The sequence below is a fragment of the Myotis myotis genome, unplaced genomic scaffold, assembly GCF_014108235.1.
Source record: "Myotis myotis isolate mMyoMyo1 unplaced genomic scaffold, mMyoMyo1.p scaffold_m19_p_13, whole genome shotgun sequence".
NCBI lineage: Eukaryota > Metazoa > Chordata > Mammalia > Chiroptera > Vespertilionidae > Myotis > Myotis myotis.
The window spans coordinates 50,353,049-50,369,870 of record NW_023416317.1 but is presented as its reverse complement, the minus strand read 5'-3'; the positions used below and the strand labels follow the sequence as shown (position 1 = coordinate 50,369,870).

The following is a 16,822-nucleotide window of genomic DNA, read 5'->3' as shown; positions in this document are numbered from 1 at the left end:
CTAATAAATGGGTAATATGCTAATTAGACCAGACATCTTCTGGATGTCCTTCCAGACAAAGCCACAGTGGCAGGGCTGAGGCAGAGGCAGTCAGGGGCGATCAGACCAACAGGGGAGCCGTTAGGGGCATCAGGCAGGCAGGCAGGCAGGTGAGCGGTTAGGAACCAGTGGTCCCGGATTGTGAGAGGGATGTCTGACTGCCGGTTTAGGCCCGACCTAAACTGGCAGTCAGACATCCCCCGACGGGTCCCGGATTGGAGAGAGTACAGGCTGGGCTGAGGGACACCCCTCCTCCCCCCCACCCCCCCGTGCACGAATTTTGTACACCAGGCCGTTAGTGGTACAATAAAAGGGAAATAAAGGTACAAGGCTAGGTGCCCAGGGCCCAAGGCTAACAGGGGTTTTGAATCACAGCTGTTGAACCCTGGAGTTCCTGGCCTTTCTGTACAAGGTGCCCCCAGGCTCCCAAGTTAGAGTCTAAGGAGGAGGAAAGGGTAGGAGTCCTACTTTCTGGGCCAGGATGCTCTGTGGGAGGCAGGTGTCCAGGTGGAGCAGAGCAAGTCTGAGCAGGGTACCAAGAAGCCAAGTCCCCATTGCTCGTCACTCACGGGAGAGACGGGGGGTGGGGAGTGGCCCACTCAGGGTGTGAGAGGAGACCTGAGCTAGCAGGTGGGGAAATCAGACTGATTCTTAAAACCTGAGGCTGAACAACTTGCTCTAGCTGGTGTTGCCCAGTGGTTAGAGTGTCGCCCACCCACCAAAGTGTTGCAGGTTTGATTCCCGGGAAAGGGTATGTACCTAGGTTGCAGGTTCGACCCCCACCTTAGTCGGGGTGTGTGTGGGAGGCAAGCAATTCATGTGTCTCTCTCACATCCATGTTTCTCTCTATGCCCCTCCCTCCCTTCCACTCTCAAAAAAATCAATGGAAAAAATATCCTCGGGTGAGAATTAGCAACAAAAAACAAACAAACAAAAAACTTTCCTTGAAGTCCACAGAATATTATTTTAAAACTAGAGGCCTGGTGCATGAAATTCATGCATGGAGGTGGTGGGGTCCCTCAGCCCAGCCTGCACCCTCTCACAATCTGGGACCCCTCAAGGGATGTCTGACTGCTAGTTTAGGGGGATCGGGCCTAAACTGGCAGTTGGATATCCCTCTTACAATCTGGGACTGCTTCGCCCAGGCCGGCTGCCAGCACCCGGGACCCTGGGCAGCTTCGCTCAGGCCCTGGCTTTGTCAGGAAGGACGTTCGGAATGATGTCCGGTCTAATTAGCATATTACCCTTTTATTAGTATAGATGGTCCAACCACTCTAGTTTCTAACATTACCCTAATGTTTCTAATGTGCCGCCACTCCAGCCTCTTCAGCCACGCCTGCCGTGAGGGAGACTCCAGGCAGGGCTGGCTCATTTGGAATGAGTTCTGACATCCGGGGCTGGGGAGGCTATGCTCTGGCTCTGATCTCACGAACCTGTTTTAACTAAGAGTCTGAAAAACAGCTTCTTATTACATGTCCCAGTAGCTCTGGCAGAAGGGATGCAAACCGCACGGGGCCCTGGGCGGAGGCGAAGTGGGGGCAGCAATTAGAAACAAGCCAACACCCCATAGGACAGCCCACCTCCCAGCTACCAAGGAAAAGCAGTGGCCACAGTTCGTGGTTTCCTCCCCATTTCGGGATGGGCAGCTTCCCCGGGCTCGGCACTGCAATTAAGCGGGGGAACTCCCGAGGGGAGAGAAGGAGCTTGGGGTTCTGGCACAGAGTGTAATTGCTGAAGTTTTACTGCTAGGGGGAAAAAAATCACCACTACAAACTGAAGCTTCTAACGTCGAATACAACTTCTCCCGGCAGGCTGAGAGGCCATGGGAGCTCCTGGTTTGCAAACTGAAGGGCCCGGCTGGAGAACTCGCAGCTGGCGGCTGGGTCTGCGGCGGCCGAGGTTGTACAGGGAACTTCACATATGTTCCTTGTGAGGTTTACTGGGTGCTCACTTTATGCCAGGCAGCGGGCGGGGCCCGAGGGACACAGAGACGGAGGGCTTTCGGGAGAAACAGGCGAGCAGTGACAATCCAGCGCCACGTGCACAAGGGCAGGGCGGCTTTGGGGGCACAAAGGAGGGACACCTGATCTGGATGGAGGGTTGGCAGGCTTCCCAGGGGAGGTGTCCCGGGCTCGGATATATGACAGGAGGCTATTAGAGAGCAGACGGGAGGCATAGGAGGGCCTCGCAGGGTAGAAGTGGCCTGCGGTGTCCAGGAGCTTGCATGTGGTCCCCAAAGGGGGTAACGTTGGGCCTGTGGGCAGGAATGAGGGGAGAGGAGGCTGAAGCAGAGACCAGATCTCAGGGGACGTACAGGTTGGAGTCACCTGGCTGAAGGCAACTCAGGTGAAGTTCCTCTGGAGGGTCAACCACCTCTCACCCCTCTCCCCTCCCCCCCCCCCCCCGCCCATACACACACCTGTCATCCTGGGCCCTCACCTGAGTGCTGTGTTGTCCTGGCCGCTGCCGCCACCCACCCCTCTTGCAGACCAGGGAACCTTGACAGGTGGGTACGAGCAGCATCAAATCACAAGGCCCCGCCACCTGGCCACAGGGAGCTCCGCACGGCTACCGGAGGGAAACGCCCAGGAGGACGAGATGCCAGGCCTCACTCCGCAACCCTGACTAAGCAGCACCTGAGCGCCCTGGGCCCCGACCAGCCCCGTGATCGAGAACCTGCCTCCCCGCCGCTCTTCTCCAAGAAACGAAGGGTTTTCACCTTCCTGAGCTAACTGAGCAGCTACAGTGGGAACAAGATGCAGACAGGAAGGGCTGACCTCACTTTAAGTGGGCCAGTCACACAGAGGCCAGCAAGTATGCCACTGGCATGAAGCCAGATTGCTGGTTTGGAGAAACACACACACACACACACACGCACGCACACACACACACCTCTAAGTGTTGGTTTGGTTCGTTTTTTTAAAGAGGCCTCAGTATTTTTTCGTTTTCCACACGTGATGTGTGTGTGTGTGTGTGTGTGTGTGTCCCTTCCAACCTGTATCATCGCTCACTATTTCTCTGCTCTCCACACCCACCTCTGTTTCTCCTACGATCACCTTGCTGGCACGCCTAAAAGTGAGACATCTTCAGAAGTGACATGCCTTTTCCTTTCTCTCTATGGCCAGAGTGATTAGAATGGCGGTTAAAATGTTACGGACGCATTTTAAAATGCCCATAAGTTTGAAGATTTGTTAAGAGCAAACGGAGGAGTCTGCATTTCTGGTACTGAAAGAACAACCCTGAAGACAGACGCTCCCAGAACGACCAGGAAAGCTGGCGTGCCCCCGATGTAACATACAGACGATGTATCATAGAACTGCACACTTGAAACCTACATAATGGTACTAACCAGTAAACTTAATTACAGAAATTAAAAAGTCTCGGAAGCTGGGCTCCATCTTAGCATCGAAGAATACCTTTATTGTGAGGATGTTTCCCACCTGGAACCCCTGCCCGAACCCCTGCCATTCCATCGTGAGCAACGTGGGAAGTGAGGAAACGCGGGGCTCGCGTGGGCGAGCCAGTTCCCTGGTGATAACTGACTGCGGGGCCAGATCTCAGCCCTGCCTTGCGCTCGTGTCTTGTGGACAATTCTGAGCATCCTCTTGTCTGCAAGAGGGGTGGGTGGCAGCAGCGGCCAGGACACCACAGAACACAGCACTCAGGTGAGGGCCCAGGATGACAGGTGTGTGTATGGGGGGGGGGGGGAGAGGTGGTTGACCCTCCAGAGGACCTTTACCTGGGTTGCCTTCAGCCAGGCATCATGTTAGGCAGAGGGAAGCAAAGAGAAGGGAGAGGTGCAGGCAGGAGGGCGTGAGCAAGAAGATGCAGAGGTGCCCATTCAAGAACGGAGGGACCTTGATGAGAGGGAATTGCTTCTGACCCAGACGGGGCTAGGAGTGGAGTGTCAAGTCCCTGGATAGCAGGTGGCCCTGGGAGAACAACTAGAAGTTCCGCAGGCTGATGGGGGGGCTGGAATGAGGGCCGAGGTGAATAGACAACTGTTTGTCTGAGGCCTGGGTGCAACAGACAAGGTGGAGATGAGGGACTTCGACACCAGACAGTCCTAGGTCTGACGCATCCCAGATGCATCACTTAGAAACCATGTGACATTGGTCACTTAACCTCTTGGAACCTGCTTTCTCAGATTGGAGACGGTTGGACAGAACCAAGCTTTGGTGACTGTTGTGAAGATGAGAGATGACAGATGTCAAGCACCTTGGAGAGCTCCTGGTACACAGGAAAGTTAGCTGCATCATCCTCATCATCGTCCATCATCATCATCACCCCACCCCCACCTGACAAGGGTCTGTGGGGCAAGATCACAGGGTGAGGGGCAGGGCAGGAAGGCAGGCTGGCACCAGGGCACGGGACCTCAGAAACCAGGTGCAGGTCCTGATTCACTCAGTGGGCAATCGGGGTTGTCATGAACTTTTAAAGTCAGCTTTGGACTAAGAACCCCAGAGGTGACCTGAAGGACTCCCGGGGATGGGAAGGGAGGAGGACAGGACCTTGATGGGGCTGGTGCACCGTCCCCCAGCTGCGCGTCAGTTGCCACCAGCTCCCAACTGCCTCTTCTACAGAAAACTGTCCTTGGTTAAATGGGAGCCACCCGCTGGCTGTGACTGACTGGTGTGGGGTACAAATGGGTGCCCCTTGCCTCAAGGTGGGACAACCCTGCCGTGCACTTCATGCCCCAGAGCTCCCTGTGGGCTCAGGCTGAGGCTGGCCCTGGCTAAGACGCCACCCTTGCTCAGCTCCTCCCTGCTTCTTGCGCCCCTCATTCCCCTCTCCTGAGAGCACCCCTCAATTAATCCTGTGCAAGTGAATCCCTGTCCCAAGCTCTGCATCCAGGGAACCTGACCTCACACAGTAACTAAGTGATACCAAAAACCGTCATAGCAGAAACCCACACTGACATATACATACACCACATACATAAAACGTGCACTTGGAGGTAGGGAGAGTCCCCGTTGCTCAACATCTAACCAGAACCCGCTGGCATGCCCGAGGGACGCCCCGGTGGCCATCTGCAAAGCTTTCACGATAGAGATGACAACACTGAGAGCCAAAGAGGTGAAGACACTCCCCATGGCCACAGAGCCAGCATCCCTCTCCCCTCTGCACCCCTGGACTCTATGAAGGCGTGAGCATGCAGCAGGGATCAGCGAGGGAAGCTCTAGCCAGGGAAGTCTTTGAACCAGGTGAGGAGGGATGCCTCCCACAGCCCTGGGGATCCCACCCTCCCCCTGGGAGAGATGCAAATGGTCTCAGAAGTGACCCTGTCAGGCCCCCAGGGGACGTTGGTCTGCAGGCAACTATCCCTCCTGCTCAGACTGATCTGCGTGACCAGCACCGAGTGCGTGGAGCACTGTGTAATGAGCTGCCCTTGTGCCCATCTCTACCACCAAACTGTGAGGTCACAGGGGCACCAGGGGCACAAATCAGGCTCTCAAGGCAGCTTATTCCACATCAGCTTTGACCTCTATTTCTCAAGCTGTCGCTATCAGGAGATGCCCATCTGTAGCAGTCTCAGTGCCCTTCCCAGATAGATACCCTTTACCAGCTGGGGCATCCCTCCCCTAGCTGCTCCAGGCATTGGCTTCTAACAGCCCACATCTTCCACCTTCTCGGGGGGCCTGCCCTTGGCTGATGGCAGCCGTCACCTCCAGAGATGCCTGCCAGGTGATGCCCTGTGGTAGGCAGAAATCGTAGCTGAGCCCCAATGGCCCATGCCCTTGTGTAATCCATCCCCTACCTGAGTGTGGGAGGGACTGTACATATGACGGACGTCACTCCTGTGATTATGTTACATTATGTGGCAATACTGAAGGGATTTTGCAGATGTAAGTAAGGTCCCCCAATCAGTTGAACTTGACTTCATCAAAAGAGCCTGAAAGAAGACCCTAAGCCTCAGGTGAGACCCGGCTGACACCTGGATTGTAGCTTTCACGCTCTGAGCAGGGGACCTAGCTGGGCTGTGTCCAGACTCCTGGCCCACAGAAACTGTGAGGCAATAAATGTGTATTGCTTTAAGCTGCCAAATTTGCAATTTTTCACACAGCAGTAGAGAAAACGAATACATGCCCCGCTCCCCAGCTGGCCGATGTAGGGGTCCGACAGCCCGTCCCCAGCCCTTTGCGTGGCTAAGCTCTGCGGAGTGTCAGCCCCAGAGCTCCCTCCTGGGACCAGGCTGAGGCTAGAGGGCTCCTGAGACCACATCCTGATTCAGCATTTTCCCTGCCCCACTCCGCTCCCCTCCCTCCTGCCACCACTCCCCCAGGAAACCTCTGGCAGAAACCCCCACCTCCGGATTCCACTTCTGGGGATACCACGTAATAAATTCCACGCTGGACTTGCTGGTTGCAGTACCTTAAAGCAGTGAGAAAAGCCAGGTAAAGTGCCCGGGACGACCCAGAGCTCGGGTGTGACCACCATGCAAGCAGATCCACGTCAATACTGGGGAAGTGTGAGGATTACACGCAGGTGATCATGCTGGCCATTACTCTCCATTACTTTCAACTCAGAGTTTTACTCTGCCCTTCCTTTATTTATTTTCAGAAAGAACAGAGCTAGCACCCCACGAATACGTCTTCGGGCTCAGGGGCGGATTACACAGATCAGCCCCGGCCTCCTCAAGCACAACCTTTTATTTTTTGCTTTTTCAGAGCTGCTCACAAAGCGCCTCTGTGTCTAGCACACCAGGCCCTGAGTCTGACAAAGGATGGGGTGCAGAGAGGATGGGCTGGACTTGGGCTTCCACAAACCTGACAATGAGCTACTCAACCCCAAAGGGTCGATGATCCGTTACTGCACGTTGCATCAATGATAGACTCTCTCGTGTTTTTTTTGTTGTTGTTGTTGTTGTTCGTTTTTTCCTACTTTCAATCAAAATTGTATCTTAAACCAGAGATCATGAACCTGGAATTCAGGGGGTCTGAAGACTTGGATGGAGAGGAAAAAAAAATGTACTTCTTTATTTTCATCAATCTCTAGCTGAAATTCAGTATTTCCATTCATTCTAAACGTAGGCAGCAAGCACGGAACTATCAGAAATACCTGTGACTCCATCAGCAGCAGAAATCTGAGAGATTTTCACATCGTATTACGGTGGGAGAGTCCTTGAAATAAGGGGTGTGTTCCTCGGCACTTCAAAATTCTAATCATTAGTAAAAAGCAGGTATATTGCGCTATGACAAATGTGGGCTTTCTTTTTAACATTGTGTGAGAGCCAAATTTCAATATGACTGGTTTCTGTGTAATTTTACGTATCTTATCGTGATGCGCTCAGAAACGTTCTGAGAAGGGGCCCGAGGTTTCTCTCAGCTGCCAAGGAGGCCCATGTGCAAAAGCAGTCAAGAACTCGTCTTAATGGGAAAGGATACGATGAGACGGGCCAGCCTGCGGTTTTTGAAAATGCTTCGAGATACGCTTCAAAAACTTCAAAAAGAATCATGATGTTGTTTCAGTCTTCATCAGTTATATGAACTCACTGGTCTCAGCAGTTAAAAATATACCATCCATTACATTTTATGACAGGTTCAAGGTCTGGGCTCAAAATCACCCCAGGGCCCCTGGGGTTTTAAGAATTTGGGCCTGGATAGATACTTCGGGCCGGGGTCGAGCTGCGCTGCTTCGGTGCCGACAGCTATATGAAAGCATCTGTTTCCCTGTGTGAGGCCTTAGGAGGGAGAGGGTAGAGAGACTGGGCTCGCGGGGCCACATGTAGAGTTCACTCCTTTTACGGAGACAACCCTGACCTTCCTGGGGCAGGCCTGTGGCTTCACAAGCCCCGAGGGGCTATCCAGAAAGCTGAGATGCTTGCCCTAGACCTTGGTGGTGTGTGAAAATCCTGAACCGTGACGGAAATAAAGAAGGGAGTCCAAATACCAACCCCACAAGATTTGCAAGTTACTCAATCCACAGTGGGCCTAGAGGCTCCGCTTGGGGACTAAATGAGCCAGTGCGATTGCTGGGAATGGTTTGCTGCTTAACAAGTGAAGAATGGAGCTCCCCTCAAAGCGGTACTAAAACAAGGTCATTAAAATTCCTGTGACTTTCGTCAAAACTTCTTCACTCTTTGGTCTCTTCGATTCTCCTTCCTGCCTCTTGGTTCCCATTGGTTTAGACGAGGTCACCAACAGATGCTGTGTTATTAGATCCAATGGATCCCCTCTCTCTGTCCTCATCTTTCTTGCCCTCCTACCCTCCCCCCTCCCAGGCATTCTTTATAGTTGAATCTCTTCTTCTTGCAGCTCATCCTTCCTTGATTCCCCCAGTTATAGCGTACTCCTCCTGTCCCCACTATTCCTTGTCCTTCTGAGATGAGATCTAAAGCAACACATGGCATTTACTGGTTGACATATCACCACCACGACCACCACCAAACTAGACTGAACTCTTTGCGGGCAGAAGCCAGCCTTTAGCACCGTTCATGGGACAGAGTAACATTTACTGAGATGTGCATGCACTGAAATGAACATTCATCCAAAAAGGAAGACTTCGGTGAACTTGAGATCATCCTTCTTAAGAACGGGCGACTTTATTGGACAGGCCAATCCTACCCCCACAGTCAGAGCACAACATCCATATAAGCATCTTATGGAACATTTACCTAAAGCATTATTTCTTAGCTCTACCAGTACTTCCTCTCAGTGTATATATAGCTCACATCTCTTTAGGGTGTTTCTTTCCAAATCTTCCCTCCTTCTTACCCTTGGCTATTTTAAACATCTGTAAGCTCCAAAGTAACAATGTCATACCTATCCACAAAAACCTTATTAGACCACATGATAAATGTCATGTATTACACCTCATGGCTAGAGCTTTGGGGTTTACTGGGTACTGTGGGATCCTAACCCAATAAAAGGAGACAGACACTGGGTCCTTGGTGGTGGGAAATGGTTGGAACACGGGCTCTACTTTCATTCTGGTCTCTTAGCATTGGTGCCCGTCACATCTGAACTCAATCAGCATTGATCCATCATCCATGCTCGGGACTGGGCCACAGGATTTCTCAGAGGTTATCTGGTACAATCTCACCATCGGTATTACCTTCCCCCAAGTGGGGAAACTCAGGTTTTGACAAATTAATTCTGTATAGGTATCATTTCAGCGTTGACTGATATGATCCCAACAGACTGTTAAACTTGTCAGGAATCACAGCAGAGTACTCTGAACTATCATTACATTTCTGGAATCTTTGCAAGTAAAGAATAAAAAGAACATGCATCCTATCTCCTTCTATTTGGGTCAGCCTTATTTTCTTGCACACGTGTCCATTAAGTGGAAACCATGTACAGATTTAAGATGACTTATGAGTTTTAATGAAACAATTTTGAGAAAGACAAAAATCATCTTCCTTTTGGGTAAACGTAAGATTAAAACCAGCGGTTCTCAACCTGTGGGTCACAAACAATGAAAATACAACCTGCATATCAGATATTTACATTATGATTCATAACAGTAGCCAAACTACAGTTATGAAGTAGCAACGAAAATAATTTTATGGTTGGGGGCCACCACAACATGAGTAACTGTATTAAAGGGTCGCGGCATTAGGAAGGTTGAGAACCACTGGATTAAACACTCCTGCTCTAAAGAATTTGAAATCTATCTGAAAAAGAAATAAAGAAAACAATACCATTTAAAACAGCATAAAAACAAATAAAATACTTAGAAATAAATTTAACCTAGGAGGTGAAAGATCTGGAAGATATTGATGAAAAAATTAAAGACAGACATTAAAGGAAATATCCTGTATTCATGGATTAGAAGAATGAATATTGTTAAAATGTCCATAATACCCAAAGCCATCTATAGCTTCAATGCAATCTGTAGCAAAATTCCAACAGCATTTTCTAAAACATGGAAAAAACAATCTTGAAATTTCTATGGAGTCACAAAAGACCCTGAGTAGCCAAAGCAATCTTGAGAAAGAACAAAGCTAGAGATATCACACTTGCCGATTTCAAACTGTACTACAAAGCTATAGTAATCAGTGGCTGAGCATCGACCTATGAACCAGGCGGTCAGGGTTCGATTCCCGGTCAAGGCACATGCTCGTGGTGCAGGCTTAATCCCCAGTGTGGGGTGTGCAGGAGGCAGCCGATCAATGATTCTCTCTCATCACTGATGTTTCTATCTCTCTCTCTTTCTCTCTCTTCCTCTCTGAAATCAATAAAAATTTTAAAAAATAAAATAAAAGGATTTGTAAGTACCGATGGACTATCTGGGGCTCTGAGGACAAACCCGTCTACATGATTCACATGGCTCCGTGAATTCTCTGGAGTCCATGCACCACATTTGTGACATAGGAGAGTCAAAGGCAGCGGTTCTCAACCTGTGGGTCTCGACCCCTTTGGTGGTCGAACGACCCTTTCACAGGGGTCGCCTAAGACCATCCTGCACATCAGATATTTACATTATGATTCATAACAGTAGCAACATTACAGTTACGAAGTAGCAACTAAAATAATTTTATGGTTGGGTCACAAAATGAGGAACTGTATTTAAAGGGCCAGAAGGTTGAGAACCACTGGCCAAAGGTGATGAAAGGTTTTGCTTGTTTGTTTTGTAAGTCTTAGTTGGTGGAGCCATTTTCCACGAAATCTCAGCCTATTTGCATTACACGTATTCCATATAATCAGTTAAACACACACACACACACACACACACACACACACACAAACAAGGAGAAGAAAAAGAAAATATAGTTAACACTTTTTGGTGTTCGCCTTCAAAGACACTGTCCCAAACCCTTTCGGTTAATAGAAAGAGCTGCCTTGTATGTTCTTGAAACAGCGTGTGTGCTGCATTTATGATCTCTTTGATCTGAACATTTTCAGTGGGGAAGTTAATAACACTTCTTATGGTGCAAAGGGAAACATAAATGACTGAGGCTCCCCAATCAAGGGAAACGTGGCCCCAGTCTTTAAAAGGATATTCTGGAAATACAGCCATAAAGAGCCCAGAGACATCCCCCCGCACACCCAAACCACCTGTTTATAAGCAGATCGGCTCAAATGCCGGGTGCGAACAAAGACGTGACAAGTAGAAAAAGCCACGGCTGCAATCAGGATAATTACCTACACTTAGAGGTCCCGGTGTGGCCTTCTCATGCCTGGCCACCCCAGCAGGGATGGAAACAGCTCCCAGGGGTGACCACCAATGGCGAAAACAGGCTGAGCCCCAAATTACAACCGGGCCTGTGAAAGCTACATTTTGAAAAAAGCAGCAGCAGCAGCGCTTTCGCAGGACACGCCTGCAGGGCCCCGGCCTCCGACATCGCTCCCAGGACTGGGCTGATCCTGGGCCATGGCGTTGCTTCTACTGGATTCCATGGGCTTTGCAGACCTCATTGCTATGATGGATGGCACCAGGCATTTGGAAGCCCTTTCTTTCTTGACAAAATTGTATTCTAAATCTAAAACATGCAAATAAATAAGTAAATACACCAAAAAACAAATAAATAAAAAACAGAGCTGCTCTCCACAGAACATCCATCTGTTACCTTTCACGTGTCTGCTGCTGTGTAGAATATAAATCAATCACCCTTAGGCTGAACGCCGATATCTTAGTTTGCCCAGACATCGAATTCCAGAATTGGCGAGAATCGATGCCATTCACAATGAACACCCCGGCTACCATCAAGCTTGGGGGTCTTTCCCCCACTGGTCTTCCCTTCTTCAGGGACTGAATAGAAAAATGTTGGGCCAATTTTTTGTCCTAACGCTGTCTCCCCATCTGCCCCAGGGCAACCATCAAGGGCTCCCTCTCTGGACAGGTGAGCTACCTGATTGCTGCCCATGAATCCAGGTGTCTCTTGGTCCAGGAGAGCACGGCTGGCTCACCCATCCACCTCTCAGCCGCCAAGGCTCCTAAAAACACTCATGTTCCTAAGGATGTGGGCACACATGCATGGGGGGGAGGAGGGCGGGCTCAGTTGGCCTTGCTGCTGTTCTGGCCCCCACATTGTGGTCATCAGCCCCCAGAAATCTCTCACACAGGCCAAGAAGCGGGCACATGCCCCCAAACCGCTGACTTCCAAGCGTCTAGGCTGGGGGGGACAATATTAAACAAATGTTCTCCCCGGGACTGGCCGTCCTTTGCAGCCACCCCTGGGGACGCAAAGAGACCAAGCAGGAGAAGGTCGGAGGTCGGAGCAGTGTTCTGTGCTTCTCGACGACCCCTCTTCAAGGTCACTTTAATCTCACCGCACGGCAGTGGTGAAATGCTGAGATGTTAATGCGATCCCTGAAACTGTCCAACAACAAGCATGTGCCACGGGAGTCCCCAAACGCAGGAGACACGAGAGCTACACTATCCAGCACAGTCGCCGCTAGCCACACGTGGCGGTCTAGATTTTAATTCATTAAAGTACAATGCAACGGACAGTTCAGGTCTTCGGCCACGTCTCGAGTGCTCAGCTAGCGCTCACGGTGCTGAGCAGGGCGCGGAGACCAACCCCACCGCTAAGTGCCTCCCAGCAAAACCTTTTTAAAAATGGGTCTCTCTGGGAACCCTGAGACCCGCATGGATGACAGGGCAGCCAATCTTAGCATCTGCTCGCGGCCGTAAGAGAACATTGCATTTTAAACAGGATGTCTCCTTGCAACGTAAGGATTCCGAATGGCCCAGACTCGTGATGAAAAAACATACTTTTTTGAGTACTCTGTGACTTTACCCCAAGAACGCTGAGGTTCTTGGGGGGCAAGGACATAGCAACCCACGGGACTAGCGGGTAGTGATGGTCCATCAGCGCTAATTGGGCGCTAAAAGCATGGGGTCCTCCGTCAGTGGGAGTGTGAGCCTGGGGAGGTTTAAGGGGCCCCCATCAGGCATCTCGCATGTGCAGCACGTCACACCTACACACTTTAGCACACTCATGTGTCACCCACATTTTGTGACCAGCGATATAAAGTTTTAAAAAAGAAAAGAAGAAAAAAAAAGGCTCAACCATTCCAAGTTATTATCGCAGTCAATGACTACATACAAATGACCGCACCATGGGCTTTGTAACCGGTCGCCCCCCCTTAGAGAGACGCTGATGGCAGTCAAGAAACAAAAGCATCTTTTCTGAGCCTCCGGCTGCAATAAACTGTTGCTCACATTGGGCAGCTGAGCGATTTTTCCAGCTTCGCAGGGGTCCGCCTCCTTTCAACTTGAATCATGTTATAGCTCAGATAAGCACATGGCCCAGGTTTATAGAGGCCTTTATGAACACTTATGCCTTCCAGAAACCACATGAGAAAATACTTACCCCTAGTTATTAGGGGTGAACGCCAGAGACATGCGGGGAGCTGCCCCACACGGCACGGTAACCAAGTGGCGGAGGCAGAGCTGGAATTCGCCCCGGCTCCGTGGGAAGCAGGGCAATGTCGTGCCTGGCCTGCCACATGCGCCTCCCCTCTGGCTCCCCGCTTGTTCTGTCCATTCTCCATGCAAGAGCCAGGTAATGTCCTGAAAACACAAGTAGATCCACACACCCCCTGCTAAAACCCTCGTCAGCTTCCCATGGCTCATCTAATTGAGCCCACTCACTGAGCACGGCCTCCAGGCCCCTCGGGAACTGGCTGTGTAGACATCGCCACCATCACCGCCTCCCACCACCGCCTCCCACCCTCCCCCTCGTCCCCCACACTCCAACCATGCTGGCCCCTTGATCCCCTCTGAACACCCATTCCTGCCTCCAGGCTACCACCTGTGCTGTTCCCTCTGCTTCCAATGCTTTTCCCCCAACACTCAGCATGGGGTGACCCCTCCTCAAGCACTTCACCCTGGTCCCCTCGTGGCACCTAAAACAACCAATGTCTACTATTTAGCCAATACATGCTTACTTTCTAGCACTCCTATCAGACAATAATCTCAGTGAAGAGCATTCGCATCTATTTCATCGGGCCCTGAAAGCCCAGCCCAGAAAAAGACTCCGTCCACGAGCCGATTAAATGAATGAACTGGATGGAAGACCGCAGCTTTCTCACGCCCTGCCGATGGGCCTCAGGGCGAGGAGACCTCTCCGAACCTCCGAGACCTCTGCCCGACTGCCCTCGACTTTCTGCAACGAACTCTCCTGCCAAGGTTTTAAAGGGTTGGGGCGAGAAACCTGGGCTCTACCAAGGACATCTGCCAAAAGCTACATCTGGCAGGTGGCTGCTCCACGGTGAGTAGAGGGGAGAGGGGAGACATTGGGGAGCGGCGAGCTGCCATGAAGGCTGAGCAGAGCGGCAGTCCCGGATCCCTGCACGGTTCCCCAGAGCCACACAAAGCCCTCAGTGTGGAAAGCCGCTGACCAAACATTTGCTTCTGTAAACAAGGTTTTCCCTAAAAGTCTCGCTCGTGCTGCTGATTCCCACAAGGAGCCCATTTTCTGCTCCCGTCCGGGTACACAGGATAGGAAATGACACAGAGCTCCATGCGTTCCTTTCGAAATACACCGAGAGATAAGGCTCCGCTTTCAATAAACCCGCTTCTAGGATTCCCCGGAAGAGGGAGACGCTCTGCCTCTGTCACTGAGTTTAGCAACAAGCGGCAGGAAATGTAGAAAACTAGGAAAGATCACCGGACTAAACGGGAGATCCAACCCCTCAGCATTTACTTAACATCTCTCTAAGCCTAACTGTTATCACAGTTGTCACCTTCTCCCTGAAATCTCAGAGATGTTAGTGACTCCAGATGCTTCGAAAAGAAGTGCAGCAGGCGGGGTGTGATCTGGGAGAGGGGAGCCAGGGAAGAGCTGTAAAACGTTCTTAAAACCAACCAGTTTCCTTTCTTTCCTTCTTTCTTTCTTTTCTCTTTTGTTTTGCTAATCCGCACCTGAGGATATTTTCCCATCAAGTTGAAGGGGGTAGGGAGAGAAAAGTAGAGGGGAGAGAGAGAGACAGAAGAGAGAAAGAGAGAGAGAGAGAGAGAGAGAGAGAGAGAGAGAGAGAGAGAGAGAGAGAGAGATGTGAGAGAGATACATCAATTGGTTGCCTCCTGTTCATGCCCCAACTGGGGCCGGGGATCGAACCTGCAACCCATGTGCGTGCTCTTGACTGGGAATCGAATCCATGATCCTTGGGCCCAAGGGTGGATGCTCTAACCACTGCACCACACTGGCCAGGGGCGGTTTCCTTTCTGATAGAAATGTTTGCCCATCTGTATCCTCTGTCCATTTCCTTGCTAAACAGGTGGCCTGCTTTTCAGTTCCAGCCCAAACCTAAGGAAACCGAAGCCGTTAGGACGTGGCTCAGACACACTTCACATCGGGTACGTTCCCGATCCTTTTACCCAGCACTGAGCTCCCTTGCTGCCCGCCCCATCCCAACAAAAAATGGCAGCGCGGGGTGGTGATCCGGAACTTCAGGTTAGAACCCTTCAACCTGTGACACCTTGGATAAGGAATGCGGCCTCTCTGAGCCTCGGTTTCCTCCCCTGGCGGAGGAGACGGGTGCACGGACATGCGCCTCAGGGTGCCTGGCACACTGGGTGAAGGAGAGCCGTCTCCACACATCTGGTCAGGCACAATCTCCTGTCACAGGGTCCCTTGTCAGTTAACACATTGTATGCGGGAAACATATTTATACGTTTTACGTTGACTGTAAGTAGTAGAGCGCGGGACACGTATCAATACGATTTTTATAGACTAGCGGCAGAATGCGGGTAACGTATAAATACGTAAACTAAAGTTATCGTAATTTTACTGAACGTTGCCATTTGCGCAAAAAATTAGCAAAAATGGCTCGTGCCACCTGTTAGCGCGCAGTAAAAACTACCCGCAAACAATGTGTTAAGAGAATCACCGACGTTTCCAAGAAGAAAGCTTAGAAAAGCTCCAGTTAATGCCTTAATGTTCAGGCAACATCACACACCACTTTCCACTGTGATCGCATAACTGGAGCTTGGCACTCGGTGCGGGAAATACTGAGCAACACAAACCCCACTTAACGAGGCCCAGATCCTCAGAGATAGATACGGAGTGCCTGGAATATATGATTCCCCACGCAAGGGTGAGGGGACTGAAAGGCTGGGTCAAGCTGGAGAGGGCTTCAGCGCCTTTGACTGCGTCCAGAGCATCGCCTCGCGGTCCGCAGTGAGACACACCGCCACGGGAAGTGGGTGCTCCACGGAGAAATTCTAAGATGGGTATGGGTGTTTCACCCTCACAGGAGAACCCTAGAGAAGGGCTGAAATGACAGCCTGCGAAGTAATATGAACCTTCGTCCCGGCTCTGCCCAAAGAAACGGCTGTGTGGACTGGCACAGGTTATGTCCCCTCGAGCCTCAGTTTCCTCCTTGGCAAAATGACCGTCATGGTGGTACCGTGACACAGAGCGCTGGTTTTTGCTTAAATGAGATAACACACACTGAACGCCCAACATCAAGCAAGGTCTCCGCAAATACAAACCGCCGCTGTTCAAAGAGAAACGTTATTTACAGTGACAGCTTGAATCCATCGACACTGTGACTGACCTCACTTGGAAATGGCCAAGATACGCGCAAAACGAGAAAAGCATGCCTGGTTTAATAAGCATAAATGGAAGAATTCAAATAAAAAAAGAATCTCAATCTTCAAAATACAAAATTCTTCAGCTAATGAAAGAAGATAGCATTTTCAAGAGAGCCAGGAACTAACTTTGAACTCTATTTTTACAAAAGAGATGATGGATGTGTGATAAAGCGAATGTGGTGAAAGGTTAACTGCAGAATCAAAGTGATGAGTGCAGCTGACCCCTGAACAACATGAGAGTTTGGGGTGCTGATCCCTCCATCCCAGGTGGCTGGGGGGAAAAAAGCTAGTGAAA

At 50.7% G+C, this 16,822-nt stretch overlaps 1 protein-coding gene across 1 annotated transcript in view; it reads right to left on the bottom strand.

Moving 5' to 3' along the window:
- ITGA9 (integrin subunit alpha 9) overlaps nt 1-16,822 on the bottom strand; it is a 270,400-nt gene that overhangs the window by 131,479 nt on the left and 122,099 nt on the right. The gene's annotated exons all lie outside the window — the stretch shown is intronic.